Here is a 9780-nt window from a genome sequence, read left to right as displayed (position 1 = left end):
GAAGAACCATAAGATTCTTCCTAATGATTTCTCATGTGCTGCTTTGCTCACAAGGCCAGTTGATAATACAACCCTCGCCAGCTAAAATAAATTTTGAATCTATCAATTTTCTAGAACGTATACAAGGAGATATTTGTGGACCAATTCACCCACCGTGTGGAACATTTAGATATTTTATGGTTTTAATTGACGTATCGAGTAGATGGTCACATGTATCCTTGTTATCAACTCGCAACCTGCCGTTTGCGAGACTACTTGCTCAGTTGCTTAGATTACGAGCACATTTTCCAGATTTTCCTATGAAGGCAATTCGTCTTGATAATGCTGGTGAATTCACTTCTCAAGCCTTTGATGATTATTGCATGTCCATTGGGATAAATGTAGAACATCCCGTAGCACATGTTCATACACAAAATGGTCTAGTTGAATCATTAATCAAGCGTCTCTAGTTGATTGCTAGACCATTACTTATAAAGTCCAAACTCCCAATCTTTGCTTGGGGACATGCTATATTACATGCAGCAACATTAATTTGCATCAGGCCAATGAGTAATCAAAAGTTCTTCCCATCACAATTGGTTTTTGGTCAGGAACCAAATATTTTCCATCTGAAAATCTTTGGATGTGTTGTATATGTTCCAATTACTCCACCACAACGTTCTAAGATGGGCCCTCAAAGGAGGTTAGGAGTATATGTTGGATTTGAATCCCCATCAATAATTAAATATCTAGAGCCATCTACAGGAGATCTATTTAAGGCTCGATTTTCAGACTGTCATTTTAATGAGTCAGTGTTTCCAACATTAGGGGGAGAAAAAAAACAGCCGGAGAAGGAAATCAGTTGGAATGAAGTATCATTGTCTCATCTTGATCCTCGTACTAAACAATGTGAATTAGAAGTACAAAATATAATTCATTTACAAAGCTTAGCAAATCAATTTCCAGACACATTTACTGACCTAAATAGAGTGACCAAGTCACATATACCAGTTGTAAATGCTCCAATTAAAATTGATGTCCCAACAGGACAATATCAAACTACTAGTGAGTCTATAGCACGCCTGAAGCATGGTAGACCTATTGGTTCCAAAGATAAGAATCCTCGGAAAAGAAAAGGAGCGACGATTGATAATGGCCAGAACGAGGAAACAAAGAATTTTGAAGGATCTCCAAAAGAGACGTTATACATGATGAATGAAGAAATTCAGGTACCTGACAAGGAAGAGATCTCAACTAATTATGTCATGTCTGGAATAAAATGGAACCGAAATAAAATCGACGTCGATGAAATTTGTGCATGCAATGTAGCAGTTGATGTTATGGATGAAAATGAGGATCAAGAACCAAAGTCTATTGAAGAGTGTACACAAAGTGATAATTGGCCAAAATGGAAGGAAGCAATTAAGGCAGAATTAAAATCTCTTGCAAAGAGAGAAGTATTTGGACCAGTAGTCCGTACACCTAAAGGTGTAAAACAAGTGGGACATAAATGAGTCTTTGTGCGAAAGAAGAATGAAGATGGGGAAATTGTGCGATACATAGCACGTTTAGTTGCACAAGGATTCTCACAAAGACTTTGAATAGATTATGAAGAAAGATACTCTCCTGTGGTGGACGTAACTACTTTCAGATTCCTTATCAGTTTGGCAATTAGAGAAGGACTTGATTTACGTTTAATGGATGTAGTCACATCCTACTTATATGGGCCACTGGACAATGGCATTTATATGAAAGTCCCAGAAGGATATAAACTGCCAGAAGCAGCGAATTCTAGTTCTCGAGAACATTAATGCATAAAATTAAATAGATCTCATTATGGATTGAAACAATCAGGACGTATGTGGTATAATCGCCTAAGTGAGTACTTGTTAAAGGAAGTCTATAAGAATGACCCCAAGAGTCCATGCATTTTTAGAAAGAGATTTAGGACAGGATTTGTAATAATTACAGTGTATGTTCATGATTTAAACATTGTTGGGACTCCTAAAGAGATATCACATACAGTGGAATATTTGAAGAAAGAATTTGAGATGAAAGATCTTGGAAAGACAAAATTTTGCTTAAGGCTACAAATTGAGCACATAAAGAATGGAATCCTTGTGCATCAAACAACATACACAGAAAAGGTACTGAAAAGGTTCTCTTTTGTAATCCCCCGTAAATTTATAAATGTTATTTATATATTTTAACGTATAATTAGTTATATTTAAATAGAATTTACGAATTTAGAAATAAAAATGTAATTAACGGATATTTATTTTTATACGTTTTAAATATTTCAACGATTTATGAAATTAAAATAATTTTAGAATTTTACGTTGAAAAGAATTCGAATTACGAAAACACGTCCGATTGAATTTAGAAAACGATCCTAATCGATTTTGGCTTAAAATCCTAAAACTAAATCCTAAGTCTAGCCCAATTGGGTAAAGCCCAATATTATAAACCCATAACCCCATAATTCTACTTCACGTAAAACACAAAACACCAAACCCCTTCTCTCTTTCTACTTCACGTGAAGAATCAAGAAACCCAAAAACCCTTCTCCCCTCACTGTCGTCATTGCTGCGGCCGCCCAGCCTCCTCCACCGTCGGCGCTCCCTCAGTCGTCCCTCCCGCCGGTAACTTGATGAGTGACATTTATGTCACTCATAGGGTAGTAATTTATGCATTATTTGAGTCGGTTTTATTATTTTTTTAACATTTGTTGTCTTTATTTTACTTGATTTCTTACTTTGATTATTTAAAACTTAGTTTAGTATTTTTAGCTATTTTTATTAGTTTTTAGATCCTAATTTCGTAATTTATTTATTTTACAATTTTATAGTCTCGTTATTATTATTTATTTCTTTTTATTATTATTATTATTATTATTATTATTATTATTATTATTATTATTATTATTTGTTTTATTATATTTTCTCGTTTCTCCCTTCGTGTTTTATGTCATATGTGTAGGTGATTCAAGGCACGCGTTTTCAAGGTCCGGGTTAAATTTACGAGCCAAAATCAAACCCTTATGTCTTCTTGGCATTTTGGGCCCAAGCTTGCCAAAGACCAAACCAAAGCCCAAATATCTCCATGTTAGCTCCTTCCTCTCCTCCCTTCCTTAGCCTACACCACACTTTTGGTTAACCTACACCCCACCACACCAACCTCAACCAACAACAGCAGCCCACAACCCTCTCCGCCACGCCTCCACCGCAAACACCACCGTCACCCAATCACCATCGTCATCAACAACAACTATGCAACACACAACCAACAACAGCAGCAAAAACGCAACCGAAATAGCCCAAAACAGAGAAAAGAGCAGAGCAAAAACAGAGGAATTGGGTTCGTCCGAACCCGTAACGGAGTTCGACCGAACCGAAAATTTAGAGTTCCTGATTGTATGAGGTTCGGTCGAACCTCAATGGTGTTCGCCCAAACTAGAATTGGGTTAGCTCGGACCTTTGTTGCGTTCGACCGAACATTTGAGCGCTCAAATATGTACGGAATTAATGAAATTCTACGGTCACGATTTGATGATGATAAGTAGTGATTTGGGCCGTGGGATTGAATTAGGTGATGACGATGATGATGTACGGTGGTTGGATTGATGGTGATGATTGATTAAAGTTGTTGTTGATGATGATTAATCGAGGGTGATGGTCGTTGATGGCCGTTGATCGAAATGGGATTGGGAGTGAGCTGCGAAAGAGGGGAACGAAGCCCAGTGGATTTTGGTGGAACAACGAGAACGAAGAGCACAAAACGAAGAAAAGGACGAAGGAATGGAATTGGGGGGCTGATTGTTTTTTTGATTGAATTAGAATGAAAGGGGGTCTGACTCCTTAATATTTTGGGGGGATTTGGTTTCTTTTTTTTTTTTTTTTCTTTTTTTTTTAATTTTTTTTTATCTTGTTTTAATTAGTTTACTTTAGGGCACGCTTGGATTGGATGTAATAGATTATAGTGGTAATAAAAGTCAAACCACTATAATAAAATGACAATGAAGGTGAATTGAGGTGGTTGCAAGGAGGGTGGTGTGGTGATATTGTGATGAGAAGTTGTGGTAGTGGTGGTGTTGTGAGAAGAAGAGAGGAAGGGAGGAAGTAATTACCCCCCAAATGAGGGTAATAATCACCCTAGTGGGATGGTGGGTAACTATTCCCCCCATGATGAGAGTATTTGTTCCCCCTTCCCTTTTATTTTCTTCTTGCCAACACTAGCTTGTTCCCTTTGCCACAACTTCATCCCCTCATCATCACCTTTAATTACCTTAGTTTGACTTTTATTACCCCTTTAATACATTACCCTCAATCCAAGCATGCCCTTAGTTTAGATTTTTTTTCCTTTTCCTTCCTTTTTTTTCTTTTCTTTTCTTTTCTTTTGTTTTAATTTCCTTTATTTATTTTCCTTTCTCTTTATTTATTTCCTTTTTTTAGGTTTTAGTATAAATACCAAAAATTTGGGTTAAGAACTTCATAGGAATGTACATAATTAGACCTTTCTCTCAATTTTTAGGGTTTTTAGTTTAGCTTTTTGAGAGAGAGAAAGTGATGACAATCAATGGAAAAATTGGGGCTTTGCAATTTCTAGTGTGGCAATTTGTATTGAGCAACCAACAATCAATCAATGAGAAATTTCTATCTCTCTCTTCATTTATTTCTTTATTTCTTTATTGATTTATTTATCGTTTTAATTAGTTTAATTGTTTTTGTTTATTATAATGATTCATGTTTAGATTAGTTGTTAGTATTGTTTAGAATCATGTTTTAGTTGTTAATTTCTATAAATTTCATGTTTTTATGATTATGGAGTAGTTTATTGATTAGGGTTTGGTGAAAACTCAACATTGATTGGTTTGGGTGTTTGTGATTGGAAATTAGGGATTTTTATGATTAAATTATCATATGTTTAAGCATTTCCAATACATGTTGCATTTAACTTGATCAATTAAGTGTTTCATGATTGCTTGGAGTAGACTAGTTGGGTTGGAAAGGGATTAAAGACCTAAACTTGACTATTTGGTTGAATTAGGACTTTGATTTACCCCGGGTATGATAGGGTAGAACGGGAGTTCGTCCTTCATGCTTAGGGAAATTGTTCGCGCACCGGGAGGTGGTTGGAGCTAATTGTGAATTCAACGCTTATTCATGTAGTGCTTGTGAATCTTTCCCGTTTTCAATTCTCGTAGGTTCAATCCATGATTTGTTGTTGTTTGACCCATTCCCTAATCTCGTTTACTTTTGATTTCTTAGTTTAATTTAATTAGTTTTATTCTATTAGTGATTTTCCAAAACCTCGTTTCGACCTAGCTTGTTGTTCGATTAGCATAAATTAGCGCACCTTAGTCCTTGTGGATTCCGACCCTTGCTTACCTCTTTACTTGTGTTTAGTGGTTAGTTTAGGTAATTTGTTTGATTAGGAGAGACTAGTAACGACCTAGTTTCCCCTTGATCATAACTCTCTCTTTGTTCTTCCTCCTTCTTCTTTTCTTGCGTTTCTCTTTTCTTTTCGTTTTTTTTTCTGACCATTAATCCCCCTCCCTTTGTTCAATTTCTCACAGCAGCCTCCGCGAACTCCGCTGCCGCTGAGCACCCTTCCGCCGCCAGCGCAGCCCCGCAGGCCACCGCACGGTAGTCTTCCCTCCCTTCTTTCCTTCTCTTTCTGTTTAAGCTTCTCTTTTATTTCTTTTCCATGTGGCTTCTTTGCTCCTCCTCACTCGCTGCTCGTTCGCAGCCAACACCACCACCTTGATGCCACCACGCGACGCCGCTGCCTCCAGCCGTGCCTCTCACCGCCGGCCAGCTTCGTTCCCTCCACTAGAAATTTCAGATTATATAAATGCATTGAAATATTGATTTTTGATTATTTAAAGTATGAATTTTTAAGGTTTTAATATTTTAAAATCATGGTAGAATGATTATAAGTTATTAAAGTTATTATTTTTATGGTTTTAAGTATGTTGGATATATTTTGGAGTAGTTTTAAATCACTTTATATTGCTGGAAATTTGTTAAGGGCATGTTTATTGAAGTTTATGATAATTAGTGTAGTAATCATTATGCTAGGAGGTTTAGTGGCTAAGTATTGACATTAGAGAATGTTCTAATTATGTTTAGGAAGTGTTTGAGGCACCCTAATGTTGCTGAAAATTCAATGTGAATTGATATGAACCTATATTGGTTGTTTTAAATGGAAAATTCTCGGTAGGCGACTTTTGAAATCGTTAAAGTGGCCTATCAATTTGTTACACAAGGTACGTACATACCTGTGTGCTTGGAGATGTGTGTTATTATTGAAACCATGTTGAATTTGTCGATGAACTTGATTATGTTGAAATTTACATGTTTAATATTGTTGGATGAACATGTTGAACATATATTTCGTTATGAGAATTATAACATGTTAGTATGGATGATTGATGCAAACATGTTGGTTGGGAACACTAGATTATTTTATATATATTGGTTTAGATCGATTGATCGTTGTTCCCTTTTAGCTTTTCACTACTTTATGAGGGCCGATGACCTTGTTTAGTGAGTTGAAACCTTATACCCTTATAGAGGGGTTGATCATTGTTAAAGGAAAGGTTGAATTAATTGGAATGAGTCTTGATTGATACCTTTGTGATCACTTGCTTGATTCCAAGATAAAAACAGTTGTGAATAATTGTTGATGGTATGACTTATGTGATTGTTGAGTCATAACAGAGTTTTAATATGTAAATCATGTTAAGTGAAACGGAGTAGCAATAGCTTTAGACTGTGCACGTCTGAAGTGACGGACAATCATGAGTTGGGATCATGGGTCGCCTATGGCTTTTTCTGGGGCCGGATTGATCACCGGTTCTATTTTATTCAAAAGTTCCTCGATATCGCAGGTCATTGGTGTTAGGTTATGATACATATGACAAAACATAAATCATGCGGAAAACCTTAATGCCAGGAAACATATTATTTACACATAATCAGTTAGCATAATTTAGGTGCATACACTTTGTAGCGTGCCCTCCCTAGCTGCGCCCGAACCGAACAAGAACAAGTCTTTAGGACTCCAAGTGTCGTCCCTCCGTAGATAGTCCACAGCACGTCCGGATCCGCCTTAAGATTGACCAACTAGAATCGCCCTTAAGGTACTATAATTTTCGGTTATTTATGGGCAAGAATGTGACTGATTTTTCTGCTCAAAAATCACTGCTTTAATTGTATGAATACTTGTTGAAAAACTCGCATATAAATTTATGACCCTAGGCATATATTTATAGAACATTGGAAAGGATTTCGAATCCTGTTAGAATACTAATTAATTAATTAGAATCCTTTTAGAACTCTAAATAATTAATTTAATCTTTTAGGATTAGGATTTAATCTATGCACGAATTCCGATAGCTTTAGGATTCGTATAGCACGCACACACGTAGCGCACGAGCACCGCACGCCCATGCGCAAGCCTCGCGGCCCACGCTGAGCGCACAGCGCTGAGGCCCACTGCTCGCAGCCTATCGCTGAGTGCGCGCGCCAAGCCTTGGCTGGGCCTGGCCTTGCGCTAGGCCAGGTCGAGGCCTTGGCGTGTTGTTGGATGCGTGTGGCTTGCTGAGCGACGGCCTGGCTTCGTGCTGGGCCTTCGTCTAGCAAGCCTCGTCCGATGCTAATTCGTACGATATGCTTTCCGATTAAATTCCCGATTCCGGAATTCATTTCCAACACGAACAATATTTAACATTTCCGACTCCGGAATTAATTTCCGTTTCGAACAAATATTTAATATTTCCGTTTCCGGAATTATTTTCCAATTCCGATAATATTTCCGATTCTGACAATATTTCCGTTTCCGGCAATATTTCCGATTCCGGTAATATTTCCATTTCCGATAATATTTTCCGATACGTACCATGTTTCCGTTTCCGGCAACATCTACGACTTGGATAATATTTATATTTCCGATACGATCCATATTTCCGTTTCCGGCAATATCATCGTTTCCGGAGTATTCATTTACTTTCATTTGACGATCTAAGCTCCCACTGAATCCAAGATCCGTCGATTCCGAATATCCATAGATGGAGTATTTAATGCCATTAAATACTTGATCTGTTTACGTACTATTTGTGTGACCCTACGGGTTCAGTCAAGAGTAAGCCGTGGATTAATATCATTAATTCCACTTGAACTGAAGCGGCCTCTAGCTAGGCATTCAGCTCACTTGATCTCACTGAATTATTAACTTGTTAATTAATACTGAACCGCATTTATTAGACTTAATATTAAATGCATACTTGGACCAAGGGCATTATTTCCTCCAGTCTCCCACTTGTCCTTAGGGACAAGTGTGCATTTCCTAATTCCTTTGTCGCTCGATGCTTGCTCTTGAACATAAGGTAAGAGTTGTCATCCTTATTATTTCCAGAGGTGTTTCTCGGTTTCAGAGTTCAACTGATCAAATAAACAGATAATCATAGCCTATGATTCATCTAAGCACGGCCATGCATTTTACAGTTTCTAGCTCTCCGAGTGGTCTTGTACAACTTTTAGCATCTCATCCCGATTTATGGGAGGACAATCCCAATCTTGCGATCTTGAGATTAGACTTCGTTTGATAGGTGATTACCTGAGCGTTGCCTTTATGGCCTCCTTTTACGGTGCGACGGTTGACAACGTCAAAGTACCAATTCTCAAACAAGTAATCTCAAATCACTCAGGTATTGAGGATTAGTGTCTAATAATTTTAATGAAATTTACTTATGACAGATTTTCATCTCTTACAGTAAAGTTTCATAGGTCTGTCCGATACTAGTCTTCCCAAAGTAAGTATCTATGCAAATGATTATGACATTTCCATGTCCACATAGTTCAAGAAACAGAACTACTAGTCATCTTGCATTCTAGTCGTCTAACGTTTTCTATGCGTCCATCTTTATAGAAAACTCCGACCAGGGACCATTTTCAACTTTTGACATTCAAGTTCACTTGATAGACATTTCTTAGTCACAGGACTGGTCCTGACAATCTATCTTGAATATATCGTCAAATTGAAGGGACTCATCATTTAATACTAAACCAAGATTAAATGGAATATGAAAATACATTTCATATATGATAAATGTTCAACCCCAATGTTTTACAACCATGGGCCTCAAACCCATCTTTAAAACAGTTTATGGATTTCAAAGCAATGCTTGATTTCCAGTGCTACAACGTGAGTGTTGCTTCTCACTTGTTGCATAGGTTTAGTTATCATGCTTTGCCAATCTTAATATCATTTTCATCGAATGTTCTTCGAGATATGATGATAAGATCTTTTGAGTATGTTTATTTTATGATCTAGTCTTTCTTGCTACATTAGTGGTTCTACGCATTTCTTAATGAAGAACCATCAAGCCAGCAGATAGGTGATCTACCCAAGTTCAGTGAAGAACTCTTTAACATAAACAACCCTGTTTTATTGCTTCTTAGGCAATAAGTACTTTTACTTCAACTGTTTAGGTAGCTAGTGATGCTTTGTTTGGACTTACTTATCCAAGCAGTTCACAGATATGTGGAAGACTTTCCAGCTTTATCTTAGAACATAGAAATTAATATTTAATTTCCCACACAACAACTCATGGTCTCCAATCCATGTTGCCATTTCAAAACACGATGCTCTATAGCTCGTCCTTGTCAATGGTTAACTCCAAAGGAATCTTTCTTGATCCTTTGCCAGTGTTTATGCGTGTAGCATCAATATTTAGCATATCTTTATTTACTTGAATCAAGAACTAATCTTATGTACCTTTTCAAGTACCATAAGTTT

The sequence above is a fragment of the Spinacia oleracea genome, chromosome 3 (assembly GCF_020520425.1).
Source record: "Spinacia oleracea cultivar Varoflay chromosome 3, BTI_SOV_V1, whole genome shotgun sequence".
Classification (NCBI taxonomy): Eukaryota; Viridiplantae; Streptophyta; class Magnoliopsida; order Caryophyllales; family Amaranthaceae; genus Spinacia; species Spinacia oleracea.
Note: the sequence above shows the minus strand (reverse complement) of the source record.